The sequence below is a fragment of the Marmota marmota genome, unplaced genomic scaffold (genome assembly GCF_001458135.2).
Source record: "Marmota marmota marmota unplaced genomic scaffold, marMar, whole genome shotgun sequence".
NCBI classification, from domain to species: domain Eukaryota; kingdom Metazoa; phylum Chordata; class Mammalia; order Rodentia; family Sciuridae; genus Marmota; species Marmota marmota.
The window spans coordinates 1917679-1938006 of NW_026000057.1; the positions used below are offsets into that span (position 1 = coordinate 1917679).

General features: G+C 36.5%; 1 protein-coding gene across 2 annotated transcripts in view; it reads right to left on the reverse strand.

The window, feature by feature from the left end:
- The window catches only part of Inpp4b (inositol polyphosphate-4-phosphatase type II B), a 729464-nt gene that overhangs the window by 661970 nt on the left and 47166 nt on the right, over positions 1-20328 (reverse strand). For both annotated transcript variants that reach the window (XM_048813449.1, XM_048813450.1), the window contains one exon: positions 6982-7041. The gene's annotated coding sequence lies outside the window, so the exon portion shown is untranslated. Of the gene's footprint in view, positions 1-6981; positions 7042-20328 lie in introns of those variants that run through there.

The window sequence follows — 20328 nt, forward strand, 5'->3', positions numbered from 1 at the left end:
TGCTGGCCACTGGTTCAGCGGGAATGACTTATTCCCTCTTTTTGTCTGGCTAGCTTTATAAAAGTAACCTTATTTTAAATTAAATTGGACATCTTCCATACTGGCATTATTTATGTTATGGGGAGTACCAAGTGCCAGGCAAAGACAATTTTTATTGACCTGGTTCCCTTTCGCTTTTTCTTAGCTTTTAGTTCCTAGTTTTATTTTTATATATCCCTTGTGGAAGATTAATTTTTTAAAATACCACATCTTTCTACAGTGGGATTATGATAAGCAGAAATTTAGAATGCTCCATGTATTCTGAAAAACATTAAAATGACATAAATATGCATTAGAAAGAAGAAAGTGCAATAATGCTTTTCCCAGTTCTCCCCACTTTTTTCTTGTGAATCTTCAAGGTGGGCTCAGCACTAGGATCAGGATTCCAAATAGGGCCCAGCAGGTGAAAGGACCAGCAGAATGATTCAGAACAGATAAAGGTCCATCACTGGACCATAAACAATGAGACAAATTGCTTTGTAAGAAGAATTTTTAATTGATAAACAGTAACTGCACACATCTAGGGGCACTGTGGGATATTTCAACATAGACAGATAAAGACCATATGATATCACTTATATGTGAAATTTAAGGAACTTGAATTCATACAAGTAGAGAGTGGAATGAGGGCTACCAGAGGCTGAGAGGAGAAGAGGATGAGAAGAGGAGAAAGGGGAAGACATTGGCCAGTGGGTACCAAGTCAGATGGGAGGAAAGAGTTCTGGTGTTCTAGTCCCATAAGAGGCACGGTAATTAATTATAGTGTTGATATAAAAAAAAGAAGAAATTTTAAGACTTTCAAGGCTAAGAAAATGCTAGGAACTTTCAATTTAAAAGTCATCCCTTCCATACTTCCAGCAAGAAAAAAAGCTGAACAAACTAAAAATCAAGAACCTTTTTGACCAATTAGAGAATTGAGCTCACATGCCAAACCACCACCCCATGATCTGGAAGGATAACCAAATATAGAGGATCACAAACAAGAATAACTTACCTGGAGCAAAAGCTAGTGGAACCATAAACTGCTAGAAGCACTTAAATGTTTATTGGGATACACTGTTGGGGGCTGAGTGGAGGCTAGCTTCACAGGGAGAAACTTCTGGAGGCCGAGTCTAGAGAGCCCCCCAACCATGGTGGATTTCACCTCCAGGAACTATACCAGGTCATCACAATGAAGATCCTAGGAAAACCCTCTCATGTTTTGGGGAGAAGGAAGAGGAGTGAGACTACTTTAAAACGTACCTAGAACATTTTCCAAAACATGCTGGAAAAGACTTTACCAGATCCTGTCCAACCTTGGAGAAGAACAATTATTCAACCAGCACCCCCTTTAGATTTCCTGTCTCACTTAAGGCAAGAACAAAGAAAGAAAAGGAAGAAAGAGTTGTGGAGGACAGGAACATAGATTCATTAAAACACTGAGATTCAATCATAGCATTACAGAACATTCAATCATAGCATTACAGAGCATTGTTCCTACCCCAACCCTTGCCACAATATCAACAGGGTTCCAGCATAACAAGAGTGAATGACAACTTAATCACCAGCAAGACACAGGGTCGACTTAAAGGGAGTTTTCAAGGAAGCTCAATGAGAAACAAGAAGATGAAAACTGGGAAATGAGAAGAAACAAACTTTTTGAACCTATATCTCTAGGAACATTAAACACAGCCCAGTTCCTTGCCAGAGAAATACAAACCTCCCGATCAAGGCTATTGTCCAACATACCATACCCACTAAAATTTTACAAGTCATAATAATGCACAAGAAAAAAAAAAACACATTCTGAAGAAAGAAAGCTACTGTCAGAACGAGAATCAGACAGGAAACAGATATTGATTGTCAGACTGGAAATGTGAAACCACAGGTAAAGGAACTTGATGAAAAAAGTAGACAACATGTAAGAACAAATTGGCAATGCAAGTAGAAATATGGAAACTCTAAGAATTAAAATAAAATGTTAGAAATCAGAACCGTTGTAAAAGAAATAAAGAATGCCTTTAATGAACTCTCAATAAATAGACCATCCTGGGTGCGAAAACAATCAGTAAATTTTAAAAACATGACAATAGAAATTTCCAAAGCCAAAATATAAAGAAAGAAAAAATAAAAAAGAAATATGGAGTAAGTTCCAAAGTTATAAAATGGGCATAACTGATATTTCAATTATGTATTGGTAGTCCAATGTGTCTATGATATTCCAATTGGTATTCCATTCCTCCAAAAGGAGAAAAAAATAAAAGAGCTACAGAAATATTTAAAGTCATAAGGGCCAAAATTTTTCCAAAATTAACGATAGATACCAAAACCATAAATTCACCAAGATTGAAGAAGATCAAGCACGATAAAATCCTCTCAAAATCTGAACCTTGGCATATCATATTAAAACAGAAGAAAACCAAAGACAAATTTCTGAAAGGAGTCAGAGGACAAAAACAACTTACTTTTAAAGGAAAAATAATAATAATTATATATTTCTTACCAGAAATCATGCAGTGAAATATTTTAAAAGAAATAAATAATTTCTCAGGCAAACAAAACTGAAGAAATTCACTTCCAGAAAACCTAACTGGCTAAAATGAAGTCTTCAGGAGAAGGAAAATTATATAGGTTAGAAATTCAAATCTACATATTCAAATCAAAAGCATCAGAAGAGAAATAAAAGAAAATAGAATATTTTGTAATTTTCTTATTCTAAATTTATAACTACTTGTTCAATACAACATTCACAATATTTCCATTCATTATTATATGTGAACAATGAGATTAATGCTAACAATGTTTAAAGAGATGGGATGAGTATATTCTGTTATAAGGTACCTGAAGTACCCATTAGGCCATATAGTATTATTTGAAAATGAATTAGATTAGCTATAAATGCATATTACAAACTCTAGGAGAGCCACCAAACTTTCAAAGCAGTATAATTGATATACTAAGAAAGAAAAGAAAATGGAATCATAAATTGTTCAATTAAAACTGGAGAGAAAAAGATAGAAAGAAGGGATCTAAAACAGTAAATAGAAAATAGTTACAGATGTATTTAAATATAATTGTTCAATTAAAACTGGAGAGAAAATGATAGAAAGAAGATATCTAAAACAGTAAATAGAAAATAGTTACAGATGTATTTAAATATTACTCCAACTGTGTCAGTTCTCACATTAAATGTGAATGATCTAAATGCAGCAATTAAAACACCAAGACTACCAGGAAGAATTTTTTATAAAAACACCTAAATGTTCTACATATAAAATCCTATTTAAACATAAAAACGGATATATTAAAAGTGAAAAAAAATGAAGACATACCATGTGAATACCAATAAACACAAATCTATAGTAGCAATATTACAAAGTAGTCTGCAGAAGGAAAATTATTCAAACTAAAAATAGGCATTACATCATGACAAATGGGTTAAAATTTCCAAGAGGATATAATACTCCTTAAAGTGTATACAACAGACACCAGATCTTTAGCAATATATAAAGCAAAAACTGATAAGACTGCAAGGAGAGATAGAACAATCCTCTACCACAGCTGCACACCTTGATATGCTTTCTAAAGTCATCATAGAACTAGCAGGTTAAACATCAATAAGGAAATGTTTGAATTATACTGTAGAATCAACTTGACCTTATTGATATTAATAGACTCCTTAGTCTCACAACAGCAGTATATACATACTTCTCAACTTGGCATTGCCATAACATATACCTGAAAAACTTTTTAAAAATAGAAATCATGCAAGGAATGTTCTCAGATGAAAATAAAATTAAGCTAGAAATTAACAAATGTAATTCCAAAATATTTGGATATTAAATAACACACTTCTAAATAACACCTTGGAACAAGAAAGAAGTCTCAAAAGAAATAATAAACATTTTGAAATGAAAATGAAAGTGTCAAAATTTGTAGGATACACAGATAGCTATACCTAGAGAGAAACTTCTAGCATTAAAGTCATCCATTTTATGGATCAAGGATCTAGGAATTAAACCAGAGACTCTGTGTCTAATAGAAGGCAAATTAGTGCAGCCAATTTGGAAAGCAGTATGGAGATTCCTTGGAAATCTGGGAATGGAACCACCATTTGACCTAACTATTCCTCTTCTCGGACTATATCCAAAGGACCTAAAAACAAACAGCATACTATAGGGACACAGCCACATTAATGTTTATAGCAGCACAATTCACAATAGCTAAACTGTGGAGCCAAACTAGATATCCTTCAGTGAATGAATGGATAAAAAAAATATGGCATTTATACACAATGGAATATTACTCAGCACTAAAAAAGAATAAGATCATGGCATTTGTAGGGAAATGGATGGCATTAGAGAAGATTATGCTAAGTGAAGTTAGCCAATCCCCCCCAAAAAAAAACAAATGCCGAATGTTTTCTCTGATATAAGGGGGGTGACTCAAAGTGGGATAGGGAGGGAAAGCATGGAAGGAAGATTACCTCTAGATAGGGAATAGGGGTGGGAGGGAAAGGGAGGGAGAAGGGGAATAGCAAGGATGGTGGAAGGAGATGGTCATCATTATACAAAATACATGTATGAAGATGTGAATTTGGTGTCAACATACCTTATATACAGAGATATGATAAATTGTGGTATAAAGGTGTATTAAGAATTGTAATGCAAAAAATATAAGACAGCTCATGTATAATGCATAATTTGGCATGAACGTACTTTATATACAGAGTTATGAAAAATTGTGCTGTGAATGGATAAGTAAGAAAGTAATGCATCCCACTATTGTCATGTATGTAAGAAATGAATTTTAAAAATGCATTCATACATTGAGGAGTGCTCAGTATAAAATGAATACATCCAGATTGCTTATTTTTAATTGTAAATAAAAATGTCTTTAATAATAAAATTTTAACCTGTGGAAGGGGGGAAAAATAAAGGAATACATTTTAAAAAAGAAACACCTAAAAATCAATAATTTAAGCTTTTGCAAACAAACTAGTATATTCATTCAAAACAGTGTTATTTGGTAATAAAAGGAAATGATCTCTCAGGTCATGATCACACAGGTGCATACTGATGAGTGAAATACACTGGCCTGGAAAAGGCTGTGCATTGTATGATTCCGTATGATACTCTGGAAAAGGCAAAGCTACAGAGATATTTAAAAGATCAGTGATTGCCTGGAGCTCCAAAGGGGACAAGGAGGGATAAGTAAGAAAAGCATATTGGGGGGTGATTAAACTATTCTGCACAATACCATAATGGTGAACTTATGACATCATGCAGTTTTGAAACCCATATAGCACCAAGAATAAATGTAGTTTATGCAGATTTTTAAATAAATTACCGTGGAGGTCAGAGTATCCAAGGAAGTCATGTAGACTATGATGAGAAACTCTAAATGTATTACAAAATTTTTGAGACAAACTCTCCAAAAGGGGTGGCGGGGAAAGAGATGGGGGGAAAAATGCCAGCTTAAGTGACTTTGAACCTGAATAGAGACTGCAAGACTCAAGGCAAAAGAAACTGTGCATGAGCCCTGTGCTCTGATAAAGAGCTAGAGAACTCCCAAGAGAACAACTGAACAATTCTGACACAGGGATCCAAATATAGTGGAACTGAATAGTTAAGGAAATGGGTAGTAAATGGTGGGAGCCAGCCAGGAATCTCACTGTCAGGGTGGAAGTCTTCAGAAAATCAAGAGAAGGAAGCTAGACTTAATTCAGGTGGTAATGGATTGAGCCAGCAGTTAGGAAGTCTTGTTAGCTTAATATAAACATGCCTCTGTATGGCGAAGCATGTGCACACATATGTCTGTGCATTCATACTCCCAGGTTAGTATGCACTCATATTTCTTTTTCTGTCTACTATGAGGGCCTAACAAGGTAAAAATAATAAAATAAAACAAACATCCAACACCCACTCTCATATCCTTCTCCAACAAAGGGAAATCTCTGGAGAAATGGCAGGTTCTAGGGATGGGACTGGGGTTGTGGCTCAGTGGTAGAGCACTTGCCTAGCATGTGTGAGGCACTGGGTTCCATCCTCAGCACCACATAAAAAAAATTTTTAAATGTATATATAAATAAATAAAGTTATTATGTCCATCAATAACTAAAAAATAAATAAATAAAAACACTACCCCAGAGCACTTTATAGTGACAGAAAGAAAGTGTTCACAAATAAAACAAAATTCTGGATTGAGGGGAATACACCAAAAGGGGCAAAAGACCCAAGTTAAAGAGCTCCCTTTAGCCAAAACTGGAACAATTTAAGCAACAAATATAATAGGATTGGAGTATAACCCAGAGAATTAAATAAGAAGTCAAGAGTGCATATTGATATAAATTAATTTTGAATTGCCAAATGGGGAATAAGAGACATATCGCAAATAATTTATGTAGCTATTCCACCATAAAAGAAGTAGAGCATAACTCCCTACTCCTTAAGTATGGAAGGAACATAGTGATTTCCTTCCACAGGAAAAGAACAAAAATTATTAGAGAAAACAAGTAACTCTACCTGAAGAAACCTAGCAAACTGGGCTTCGGCTGGGTGATCAAGGTCAACGTCAAGAGTGGTAAATCATGTCGACAGCATGTTCCCTCAACATGATGTGATGGAAGTGTCACTTTACCTCTCCTATCAACCTCCTTCCCCCACAAAAACCATCACTCCTGTGCAATCACAAAAACACTACGACAAATCCAAATTGAAGGACATTCTACAAAATGCCTGACCAGTAATCCTCTAAACTGTCAAGGTGATAAAAATCAAGAAGAAGGCTAGAAATTGTCACAGTCAGGAGACACCTAAGGAGACTTGACAACGCAATGTAAGTGGTACCCTGGATGGGATTCTGGAAAAGCACAAAGACGTTAAACACTAAAGAAATCCAAATAAATTATGAGCTTCAGTTAATAATACCATTTGTTCACTAATGACATCAAATGCTACTTACAATGGGGGAAAGCGTGTAAGGTACACAGGAATTCTCTGTATTCTTGATTTTTCCGAAAATCTGAAAGAGAAGAAAAATTAAAATCTATTGAAATAGATGCCAGATTTAGGATGATTCAAAAAAAAAAAAAAAAACATCACATTGCTACTATTTGAATATGTCCCCCAAAAGGGTATGTTGAAAAGTTACTCCTCAGTGAAGAAGTGTGGGGAGGTGGGGCCGGATGAGAGGTGAGTGGCCAGGAGGGCTCTGCCCTAGTGAGTAAAATAATGCCCTTATCATGAGAGCAGTTTCCTTATAGATTATAAGGATGTGCTTGTGACACGGCTCCTGGGCTGCCAAGACGCATAGCTGGCCTACTACGCCCTGCTGAGAAGCAGCAGTAAAGTAGTGGAGCAGTGGCCCAAATGGGTCCAGCACTAGCAGCAAGCACTATGGCCACACGAAGCCCACCAAGCAGGCACGGGAGCCACCACCCAGGGGAGCCAAGGTCTGCCAACCTGTCACCCTTCAGCAGCCAGGCCTGGGCCTGCTGCAGAAACCCACTCCACACAACACGGCAGCCCCATCCAGAGACCTCAACCTCCTCCCTCCTGACCTGGTACGAGAAAATGGAAGTAAGTTGGGACTCAAGATTTGACCCATCATGTTATGTCTCCAAGCCCTAATCAGCATGAATTTGAACCAAGAGAATTAGTACGGTTCTAAAACCTAAGTTTGGACCAATAGCAGCGAACTAAGTGCTATATAAACCCCTAGACAGCACACCCCAAGGGAGAAACCCTGCTATTGGTCCCCTATCACACTGCAAGAGTTCTGTTCCTGCTCTTCAGTCAATCCTACTATTACACTCACCCATCCTGGTCTGTGGAGTTCATTCTTAGAATTCACAAGACAAATTGTGAATGTGTAACTGATGTGATTCTGCAATTTGTATTTGGGGTAAAAATGGGAATTCATAACTCACCTGAATCAAATGTATGAAAGATGATATGTCATGAGCTTTGTAATGTTTTGAACAACCAATAAAAAAAAAATTAAAAAAAAAAAAAAAAAGAATTCACAAGACAAGAACTCAAGAAGACAACGGTGAGCTGCTGGGGTCTGCTGCAATGCTCGAGGGCATGGGCCACCGTTAAGAGCTGCAGCCCTGCTGGCTGCAGAGGCCTGCGGACCCAGCTGCCAGCACAAGCAGTGAATCGGGTTTCATCTCAGAACTCCGGTTACATCTGCACATGTTCTCTTGCTCCTCTCTCCCTGCCTCCCTCCGCTCCCCACCCACTACCTTTCTCACCTTTGCACGTCCTATCACAGGATGACGCAACAACAAGGCCCTCAGCAGATGCTGGCACTTGATATTTAACTTACCAGACTCCAAAACTGTAGGAATAAATTGCTTTCATTTGAAGTTACCCAGTCATGGATATTCTGTTACAGCAACCACAAAACACACTAAGACACCTATGTGCTGAGTTCCAGTCCTATTCATATGACTAATTTATTTAATGACATGGTAATCAGCTGTCCCTCAGTTTATGAAACAGTTGTTGGAAATTATAATAGTCAATAACAAATCTACATCCAAACTCTACTTTGGTTAAAGTACTACACTGATGCTTAAAGGATTAAAAAAAAAATCCTAGAAGTGCTTCAACTGCCCTGCTTACTGCCCCGCTCTCCACAAAAACCTGTCGATTTGGGGGAAGCACACACATACAAAAACAACTAGTAATTTACAATGAATACTAAGTAAATATAATTGCTGTATAAATTCAGAGAGAAGGGTCAAGACTTGAGCCAAAAAATATGTCGTAGGGAAACTAATGCAAGAGTCAGAGAGGAAGAAGGAAAGGAGGGCAGAACTGTGATGAGTGCACAGAGTATTCAGACGGAAAGTCCCAGGGGTCCGATGGAAGCATGTGGAGCATTTCCAATGGTGTAGAGTCATAAGCAATGCAGACATCACCCCTACTTGCAAAGTTCCAAACATGATGACCCATGAGGCAGAGTGCCCAACAATTACAACATCCAGCCAATGAACACTTGGGAAATTTAAAGCACACATTAATTTTAAAATGAAGCAAATATTAATAACTTTAATACTGCATCTTTATTCCAAGGACTTCAAGATAGTTCTCAAATATAATTTCACTTAACTTCATAGTTCTTAATAATAAAATCATGACCTAAAAATGCCTATGTAAAGAAGATGGACTTTTAAAGTTAGATGTGGGTTTAAAAATCTAAGTTTCTGGAAGAGGGTTTTTTCCTTCATTCTGCAGCATCTCTTAGTAGGTAACAGTGAATACTCATTAAAGTTTAGAGGAACTGAGAAACTTTCAACAGATATGTTATCAAACCAGGAGGCTTGTTTAGAAGAAGTAACACACATGGGGCAAAAAAACTGATATGATTAATCTGATAAAATATTAAATGCTAATTTTCACATTTTATTTATATAAGTAACTTTCTATGATAAAAATAGTATATTATATTAGATTGGGATCCTATTTTTTTCTTATGTAGAAAATGAACCAGGTTCTAGAAGTGTCCCTTTTTCCTTTTCCTTTAAAATCTTGAAATGAGGGAAGTATTTAGCCCAATATCCTAAGGGGGCATAACCTGTTAATAAGCCACACTTCCTTCCATCAGAATCTCTAACACTAAAAACAATATCATAAGGTTTTCAAAACCTGCCTACATTTAAGCATGTTCTGCATTAAAGAACAATAATACCTAAACTTTGCATGAAACCTCACTCTTTTCCAGGTGATTTTCCATACGTCTTCTTTTGACTTTGGACTTCACAGCTTAGTAAAACAGACCATGATTTTATACACAAAGGAACAGAGGCTTGGGATATAGAAGTGATCTGTCTAAGACGAGATGCCTAAGAAAGGGCATGACTTGTTAGTTTTATCACCAAAGCTTAATTTCAAAGCATCAAAAACTTCTCTTCAGAAATATACTGCTATATGTAGAGAGACTGCTAAACAGTGCTATTCTGTAAGGGCTTTTGTTTTATTTCATCTGATTTTAGCAATTCAGCAAGTGTCCTTCTCAATGGGCAATTTGCCAGGAGAAGGAAATGGTTCCATTTAGAGAGGCAGAAATTAAAATAGTGGCAATTAAAATGGGATTCTTCCTATGGCATTAATACACCCTCCACTGCCTGGACCTCAGGATGAATTTCAACAAAGGTGTGTGCAGGGGACAGCCAGCAGGGGGCACACCTGTTGGGTGGGGATTAAAACTGAAGAAGCCTGTGAGTGGTCTCTCTGCTTCAAGGTTTCAAACCAGCTTATCCCAGGTCCTACAAGAATGTGGCTCTTGACTCTTCTTGATAATGGAACTCTAGATCAATCATTACTTCAGTATCACACCCATGATCTTCCTACAGTAGATGTCTAGTAAGTTGGCTCCCTGTGCAACATCCCTGGGGATCAAAAACAGTCTTCTTCTCGTCGTTCTTTTCATCAAGAATTATTTCCAGGGTTACATCCCTCAAGTAAAGTCTGGGCTCTAAGCCTCAGGCTCTGCTGCTTTCCCACCTGTGACTGCTATTTAAAACCAGCCACTACCAACTGATCCTCACAAACACTGATTTCCCACCCAGCTGTTGTCACCTATCTTGCACTGCCTACAGCCCACCTCCAGCAACCTGGGCCACTAGGCATGATTGACAGGAAACTGTACTTCAAGTTGCAGTGGCCAAGAGTGAATTAATTGCCTAAAGGTGACTTTAAATTTTTAAATTTCAGGAGTAAATAGCCCTAGAGTACCTCATAGTTAATCCTACTGTTTGTATTTTCCTTTCTAAAAATAAAATTTTATTTATTTTTAAAAAATCTCTCTAACTGGAAAAATAATACAAAGTTGACAGAACTTTTGGGGAAAAGAAACAAAATACATGAATCACTTACTTGTGTTTTTCAATTTCTCAATGAATATTAATATAGATCACACATAATAGTTTGTTTTGCTAACTTCATTTAGTATTTTTATCAAGAACATTTTCTCCTTAATTAAAAATTCTTCTACAGTGTTTTTAGATGCTGCATGAATTTCCATCATATGAGAATATGATAATTTATTTAATCATGGCCCTAAGGTCTTTTCTTCTTATCGTATGGAAATTGCTATAAGGTGAAGTCAAACAGGGACACTGCTTAAGAAATGAAAACATTACCATTGGCTCAGAAAAAGTAACATCTTGTGGCCATATTCTCACTGACCTAGGAATGGAGATGTCCTGAGAGTTGTCTTAGATGGAAAATAACCGCACACTTAGCATGCCAGCCTTTTCAGGCCACCCAGCAAGTACAGAGAGGATGCGCTCCACATCATAGGTAAAGTATTGACATGCAAACAACACCAAACTTAACCAATCACTGCTCTGACTTTCAAAACTGAAAATCAAGTGTCCAAGATATTTTTAGACACACAAGATGAAAAGTAACCAAAATAAATCTCTGGATGAATTGAGCCATGCAAACATTGTCTATTCCCCACTCTTGTTCCCCATATTCCCATGAGCCGATAGATGTCTGTAACCAATCTCAGGAGCTGAAAGGTCCTACTGCTCTTCTGGAAACATACTAACCTTCTACCTATGACTGTACTAAAATGCCTCCTGAAGTATGGAATAAATGGCAAACATGTACAGAATCAGTGACACACCAATGACATTCATATTTATTTGTTTATACCCAAAGTTTGAAACACATGAAACGTCCACAGAGTGTTTTGCTCCAGTTACTGCCCATCAGAAATGGAACTTCCTGAAGAAAATAAATTCCCTTTAGCAACAAGGAAGAATTAACCAGGAACAAATGTGCCAAAATGTCCACCAGACTCTAAATTATTAGAAGACGGGGACTGACTAGAGCATTAAACTGAACATAGAAGCAGAACTGTGAAAGGGAGCTTATTTCAATGCAAATATCAAAGAACAAAGCAAATTAATGGCAAAATAAAGCATATGATAAGCTTGTTCCAGCAACTATGGTTCAAGCCCTGCAAGTAAGAAAATGATTTTCCTCAGAGGCCTCAAAGTCTTAGTCAAAGAATGGCAGAAATACCAAGTGTGCTAATCAATTGTGCATAGAGAACTGTCATACCAAACTTCAAACACACAAAATAAATAAATAAGGCACACTGTATTTGTTACAAGGATTGCCGAAACAGTTTTAATATACTGTTGAATATGAAATCAACACTTAAAACTCAATTGTGCTGGTCAGTAGTGGTGCACACCTGTAATCCCAGGGGCTCAGGAGGCTGAGGCAGAAGGATTGTGAATTCAAAGCCAGCCTCAGCAAAAGCAAGGTGCTAACCAACTCAGCAAGACCCTGTCTCTAAATAAAATACAGAAATAGGGCTGGGGACGTGGCTCAGTGGTTGAGTGCCCCAGAGTTCAATCACTGGTACCAAATAAAGAAAAAAAAAACAACTCAATTGTATTTCTAAACACACCAGCAACAAGGAGTCAGAAAACGTAACAAAGATAACCTCTTTTACAAAGCACTTAAAAAGCACACTGGAATATATATTGAATAATATATGCAATGCCTTTATGAGAAAATATTAAAGCTTTATTCCAAAATACTGAAGAAATGGATAGATAATCCATGTTTGTGAATTGGGAGTTTATATATTGTAGAGATGTTGGTCCTACACAAATAGATCTATAGAATCAATACAGTTACAACCAAAGAGTCCATGGGCCATTTACGGTAGCTGTTTACGTCTGTTTACTTATGTGACTATTTTCCTACCTACCTACCTATATATCTACTTGACACAAGCCAATCTAACATTTTTCTATTGGAAGAACAAGTGACCAAGAATAGCCAAGATGCTACTTTAAGAAAAAAACAAGAGAGGAGATCTGTTTTGCCAGAAATCAAAAGACTTATAAGGTTTAAGCTACAAATAAGGTATAAGAATATCAAGCTATAGTTTTAGATGGAATGAATCAGGGATAGATACACAAAACAGGCAACATATTGTACCAAGAATCAAAGACGTGGAATTTTCATTTATATAGTCCTGAATCATAAATCAATAAAAGCAACTAAGACAAAATGAGGAGAAAAACCACCACACTTGACACCTAGTGATACCCCCCCCAAAAAAAATAGGTCATAGAATTAAATATAAAAGATAAAAACAAAAATGTTTAAAGAAAAATAGTTTTAATATCCATAAGGTAGAGAATAATTTCTTTAATGTAAAAGCCTGAAATCAGAAAAGAAAATACTGAAAAACTAGATTATAACAAATTAAAAACTGCTCTTCATCAAAAAAATCATATAAAGAAAGTAAAAATTCAAATCACAAACTGTGAGATGACATTTGTCATAAATTAAAATACTAGCATAAAATATGCAGAGCACACATGGCAAATCAAGCAGAAAATGGTAAACTAATAAGAAAAATGACAGCAAAGTACAGTGGTGCACATCTGTAATTCCAACGACTTGCTTCAGGAGTCTGAGGCAAGAGACCAGCCTTGGCAACTTATGAGACCCTGTCTCAAAATAATTAAATACATAAATAGGGTTGGGGATGTAGCTTGGTGGTACAGTGTACCTATAGTCAATCCCCAGTACCTCAAAAACACAAGAAAAAAATGTCAAGTCTTCACAAAAACTATAAAAATGGCCCAAAGATTTAGGGATAAAATTTAGAAACAAGTTGGCCTTATGTTGTAGGTATAAGTATATTCTTCTACTGTAAGCTATTGGACTCCTAGATGTATCTTAGAGAAAGTTTCACAAAAATATGCATTCAGCATTCTAATGATAAAATATAATCCAAAAGTGGATAGAACTGATAAACAAATTTTGATACATTTCATGCACTACTATTACTCTGATTTGGATAAATGTCTCCCATAGGCCCGTGTGCTAAAGGCTTGGTCACCAGCCTGTGGTTCCACTGGAAGGTGGTGGAACTTTTGGGAGATGAAAGGAAGTCTGGCCACTGGATGAGTGCCCTTAAAGGGGACAGTGTGAACTTGCCCCTCCCTCTCACCATCCTTCGCTTCTTGGCTGCCATTAGGTGAGTAACTTGGCTCCACGCCAAGATGTTCTACACCTTGAATCAGGTCCCAAAGCCACAGAGCCAACTGACTGTGGACTGAAACCACAAGCCAAAATAAATCTTCCCTCCTTCTAAATCATCTATACCTCAGGTGTTTTTCAAGGCAATGGAAAGCTGACCAGCATAATTACATAGCAATGACAATGAATGAACTCAAAATGAACAACAACACTCATGTTTCAGGAATATAATGTTGGGTACAAAAGGCAAGTTACAGAAGAATTCAAGCATGATTTTTTCATTTATGTAACTTCAAATGCATTAAGAACCAAAACAAAAAATGTTGTTTAGGAATAGGAAAATACAGTTACAACCATGAAGAAAAAGCAAGGGAATTATGACCCCAAAATCCAGAACAGTATTTACCTCTTAGGCGGCACAGACGGGAGTGGCAATGTGATGTGCCCCCAGGGAGCAGCAAAGGTAAGGATCCTCTTTCCAACCTGCGCAGTAGGTACACAAGTGATTGCTTTAATACTTAAGATTTAAATCTAACATACTTGTCATTCTCATCACCACAAATTCTCTATCTAAAATCCCCAAGTTTGCAGACTCTATTTGATGTACCTCTTACATGTTTTTACCTAATCTAGGTCATTACCTGCAATTTAAGAATATTATCTAAAATGAGGGTGATGTAAGGTGTTTCCACACTCATTCTGTTTTTACATCCATTCCTCCCAAAATGAAGCCCTCATCACTGAACTTAGCTGCAATATTCAATCAGGCTAGGGTGGAGCTCAGTGATGCATGTGCTTTGCATGTGAGAGGCCCTGTGTTCAAGCCTCAGCACTTGAAAAGATAAAAAGTAATAACATCTTGGCCACAGTATTCATATATAATGAGAGGGACAGCTCAGAGGATCAGTGCTGTACCTCAACATCGTGCCTCATGGGATGAGTTCATTTGTGTATGTTCACAAAATGCTAGTTTTTCACCGTCAATGGTTGTCTCTAAAATTAATGAATTAACAAGGAAGCAAACAGACCTGAGGATTCTTGTTTCCGTTAAAGGGGAGAGCACAATGTTTGCTTCTCATTTGTCCAAAGACAACAGTGTCATTAAAATGACACAATTCAACACACACACACAAAAAGAATAAATATATAAGAGGAATCAGGGTTCCACAGTCAAATTACTGAAATCCTAAGAAGGGAAAGTTGTGAGATGTGTTAAGAATCAAACAGAGCAGGAGAAACTGTAGCCAGGAAATGAGAACCTTGAGTGGGATCTGCACCAAAGTCAGCAAGGGCAGCTGATGAAGAGAAAATGTGGAACAGGAAGGGAAGGGAAAGGCTGTCCCAGCAAAGAGAGCTCACGCCCTACCAAGATGTACTGGAAAAGCTACCAGCAGGTTTTTATATTCAGGCAAAAAGAAAAAAAGAAGAAAATCTTTGCTAAGAGGGAATAGACATAAAAGATCTGTATCTGAGTGATTGAAGTTCTACCAAGGAAGACAGAAAAGAGGTTTTCACATTAGAAGGAATANAAAAAAAAAAAAAAAAAAAAAAAAAAACTAGACAGACTTTCATGTCATTTTATACTATAGTGACACAAAAGAATATCCTAACTGCTCCAAAAGGAAAGAAAATAATAACAGGTTACTCACAAAGGAATGATACTCGCTCTATTATCATCACTAAATGTTAGGAAATAATATCATGTCTTCAGAGTTTACAGGAAAATTGTTTGAAACCAAGGTTGTCTAAATTTTCCTATTGTGAGATAAAATAAACAAATTTTCAGACAACTCAAGAATTTGAAAAAAATGTACATTTCACATACTCTCCTGAGGAAGTCACTAGAGGATGGGCTCATGAAAACAAGAATGGAAATCAAGAAAGAGAAATACACAAGGAAAACAGAAATAAACCAGAATTAAGTACAAGGACATTTCAGCTAAACAGCAAAATTAGTTTTATTGAAGATGGGAAGATACGGGGCCATCAGTAGAAAAATCTCAAAATAGGAAAAATGACATAGTTTCCAATCAATATTTTAAAATAAGTCAAATGAGATTAGTGATAGTTTGGGAATGGCATATATTCCTTTACTGTTCCTGAAGAGAGGGGAGGAAAGGGAGGAAGAGAAGCACTAGGAAAAAGAAAAACATAAAACTATTTTGTCTCACATAAAGCAAACCAAGATGTGCCATGATTTTAGTAGATAAAGAAATGTAAGGGAAAAAAAGACAATATCCATTTGACTTTGATGATAGAGTGAAGACACATGAGAAGGGAGTGATTTGGCCCATGAACAAAGAAGCCAACCTTGGCTCATCATTGAGAATCTACTTAAAACATGAAAGAATTAATGTGGTTTCATATCCATAGAACATAGTGTGAATGTTATCTGCCTTAAGAGCATAAGAGTCAGAGCTAATGAGGTTGAAAGATGGAGAAGGATAAATGTATAGGGAAGAGGAGAAGTACAGATGTCCTCCTCGATCCCATGTAAACACAAGAGAACAAGTCAAAACGGAAGTAGATTATCAAAAGCAACAGAGATCCATAAATGAAGACACTTCTGAAGTCTAGAAGTATTCAAAATCATAACGGAAATAGAACTGTTAGGTGGAGATTGTATAATAAGATAAACTGTCATACTTCCCTGGGGGAAGTGCAGATGATGCCTAAAATTGGTAAATCGATTAGTATGTACATATATGACTTAAAATTATAGAGTTAACTGATAGAAGAACCAAAACTAGAAATGGTTTGCATGGTGAAAGTGTTTGAAGAAATAGCAAGATGGCACTGTGAGACTGGAGCTATATTTGATGAACAATTTGATATTACTGAACTTCTCCCATAAACCCTATCAATTAAAAAAGAAAGAATGAATGGAATAAAAAAAAAACACAGACATATAAGATTCAAAGATTGGGATTAATGCCCATGGAAACATCACCACAAAAGATGAAATATAAAGGAATTCTCAAATTCAAACTCCATTATAAGTGCTCTACTACTAAGACTCTTTCCAACTGCAACTTATGATTCTCTTGTTTCTCCTTTCTGTGTACATATTTCTGGATTGCTTTGTCCCCATTACTTTCTGAAGCTCATTGGTCCTGACAATAGTAGTATGCATTTTTCACCAATTTTCAATTAGATGTGTTAAAAAAAAAGAATATATATTGTTGGGGAAACTGGGCAACTCTGAAAAATACATAGAACAAATGATCATAATCCACTCTTTGGAAGCAAGCCCTTTTGATTTTTTGGCAACTGTGTTTCTTGCTTAATATAACTGAAAGAACACCAAAACTAATATTTTGCATAGAATATATTTCCCAGGCTGTTAAAGGAACTATTCAAATGCCACTTAAAAGAAAGTTTGATTATAAAAATAATTTGTAACCAATGTAGAAATGTCAGAAAATAGAGAAAAAGTATAGAAAAAATAACAATCTTTATAATTCTATAATCCACAGATATTCAGTTTTAATATTGTCATAGATTTCCTCTGATATTTTCTTTGTATACACACTATGTTTTTAATAATTGGTCTAATGTATCAGCAAATTTGTTCCCTGTTGTTTTTTTACTAAATATTATAACAAAAGTATTTATCCAATATATAAACCTCCTAAGTATCTTTTTTTAATGTTTTCCTTTTCAGATTTTAATTACCTCTTGTTACTATTAAGTACTTAGTGTTCTTCCAGTTTTTACATTATTCAAATTATAAATAATGATGCAATAAAACAGTATGCATATGATCATTTCCTCTATTGGATTATTTCCTATCTTAAATTTCCAGAAGTATTAATACTGAATCTAAGCAGTATCCAATCAATTTTAACTATATAAAGATCATTCTGAATACAACTGGAAAAGCATTATAATGTAAGTAAATGAAGAAAGGGCGATTCTCTGACTTACATAAAATGTTGCTGCATGAACTAAAAAACAAGAGTCTATATGAGATTTCTTTCCTAGTTCTTTGTAAATAAGTGAGAAAATATGATGCCTTTTAGGTTGAATGTATATACAGCAGCCTTAGAAATAGCATCCTCCTTTCTCCCCAAAATGAGTAATAATTTATACCAGACAAACAAACAGCACCACTGGTTTCACTCCTTTTATGGCTAGCGTATCTCCATGGAAGCAGCAGAGCAGGTAAAGATTCTGAGTCAACTACAAAGCACCAGTGCTTATTTACAAGGCTATTAAAAAGGTTGGCTAACAAATCATGCTTCCTCTCTGATCCTAATGATTCCGGCATAGCATCAAGTTAAGGTAATGGTGTATATCTGATCAAATGGAAATTGGACCACTAGAATATTCATGTTTTTCAAGATATATTAAAGAACTGGAATTTCGCTGAGATTTTATGTGCAGATTTCTGAAAGAAATGAAAAAGACCCAGTGACTTCCATAGATCACTTAGTAGTTTAAGTTCTAAAAAAATGAAGCACTGACTGACTTTATCATATTATTTAGCATGTAACCCTGAAAACACAACATGATACTGACTTTCATTTCTGAGACTTATGTTAAAACACTTGAGTTTCAAATCTTGGAGGCTCCTTTCAGTATTTTCTCCCTAGTACTATACGCAGAATATCTTTAGTCCCATTAACTGAACAAAGGTGAGTGGATGGTAGTGATGACTTAAGATAGAAGCGACATAAGACAGCATATTATTCCACACTGCAAATAAGTTATAGACAAAGGGAGTGTCTGAGGACCCAGTGTCTATAGATAAGGTCATTTAGAGGACTTAACAAATAGACCCTTATGTTCAGAAAATGGATTTGTTGGAGAATAAGGTAGAAAAGGAATTGCCCAGAAATAAAGACAGAAAGATTAAAAAGAAAGAAAAAAAAAAACCTGTTGACCAGAGACCAATCACAAAGGGCCTTGTGTATCAGGTTAAAGTAACAAAAAACAAAAACCCACTGAAATACTTAAACATGGAGGATCATGACGACACATAAAGAAGACCATAGTTGGAAAATAAGAACTGGCAGTAGTCATGAATGGGGGAAAAAAAAAAAGAGGTGGTTGCAGTAATGTAGGCAGGAAATGATAACAGTCTTGGGAACAGTATTATGGGCTGAACTGTATCCTCCCAAATTCACATGTTGAAGACCTGGCCCCCAATCCCTCAGAATGTAAATGTATTTGGAGCCAGGGCCTTTGAAGAGGTGATTCAGTTAGAATGGAGCATGGGTGGGTCCTAACCCAATCTGATTAGGGTGGGTTCTAATTCAATCTGGCTGGAGTCCTAAGAGACAATTTAAACACACAGACACCAAGTATGTGGATCCAGGAAAATGTCCATCTACGAAATGTGGAGAGAGGATTCATGGAAAAAAAAAAACTTCTGGATTCTTGGTCTTAGACTTTGCAGGCTCCAGAATTGTGAGAAAATAAGTTTCTGTTGTTCAAATCACAGTTGGTGGCACTTTGTTATGGCAGCCCCAAAATACTAGCAAAGATGGATATAAATAAATGAATCTGAGAGACTTGGAAGGCAAAGATCACAAAATTCAGCAACTCAGTATGAGTATTAGTGAAAAAACAGAAGACGGAATTTGACTTAAGTAGTGAGAAAGGCATACAGTCATCTTCTGGAGTGAGAAACCCAAGAGACATCAGAGTGGTCTAAAAGATCAATTCAGCTGTGTACCTGCTGAGTTTCTTAAGTAGGAGACCAACTGGAAACACCTCCCAGTTAGAATGATGCATGATGGAGCTCAGGAGAGCGTGCAGAAATGGACCTATGTACCATCAACATGTGGTCAGATGGACACCCTGGTGGGAGCAGTGGACAGCACGTGGTAACTTGTGGACAGACGAACACAGAAATGAAAAGGTCACAGGCAATTCCATCTCCCCCTGACACAGGTCACTTTAATTTGGCTTTCAGGTAACACCTGAGGGCTGGACAGAGATGTTCCTCTTTTTAACGGGAGCCTACTTTGGTTCAGGTTTGGGGCAGTGATGTGGCAAGCCCCAGGGAATGAATCATGATCCATACATGGAATTCACAGCAATCCCACTTCTTTTTGCCAGAGAAAGTTCAGTAGGCTTTTGACCTATTCACACCAGTCATGATATCTCTAAGGTATACTTCTTGATAAAAAGAAAAAAAAAATTACAGGAAAGTTTATCCCTTTCTTCTTCAATTTGAGAACTGGTAAGAAGACATGATGCCCGGTGTTGTAGCAGCTATGTTGTGAGGGCAGGAGAAGGGGAGGAATCACAGAGAAGGCTTCCCAAAGGCAAC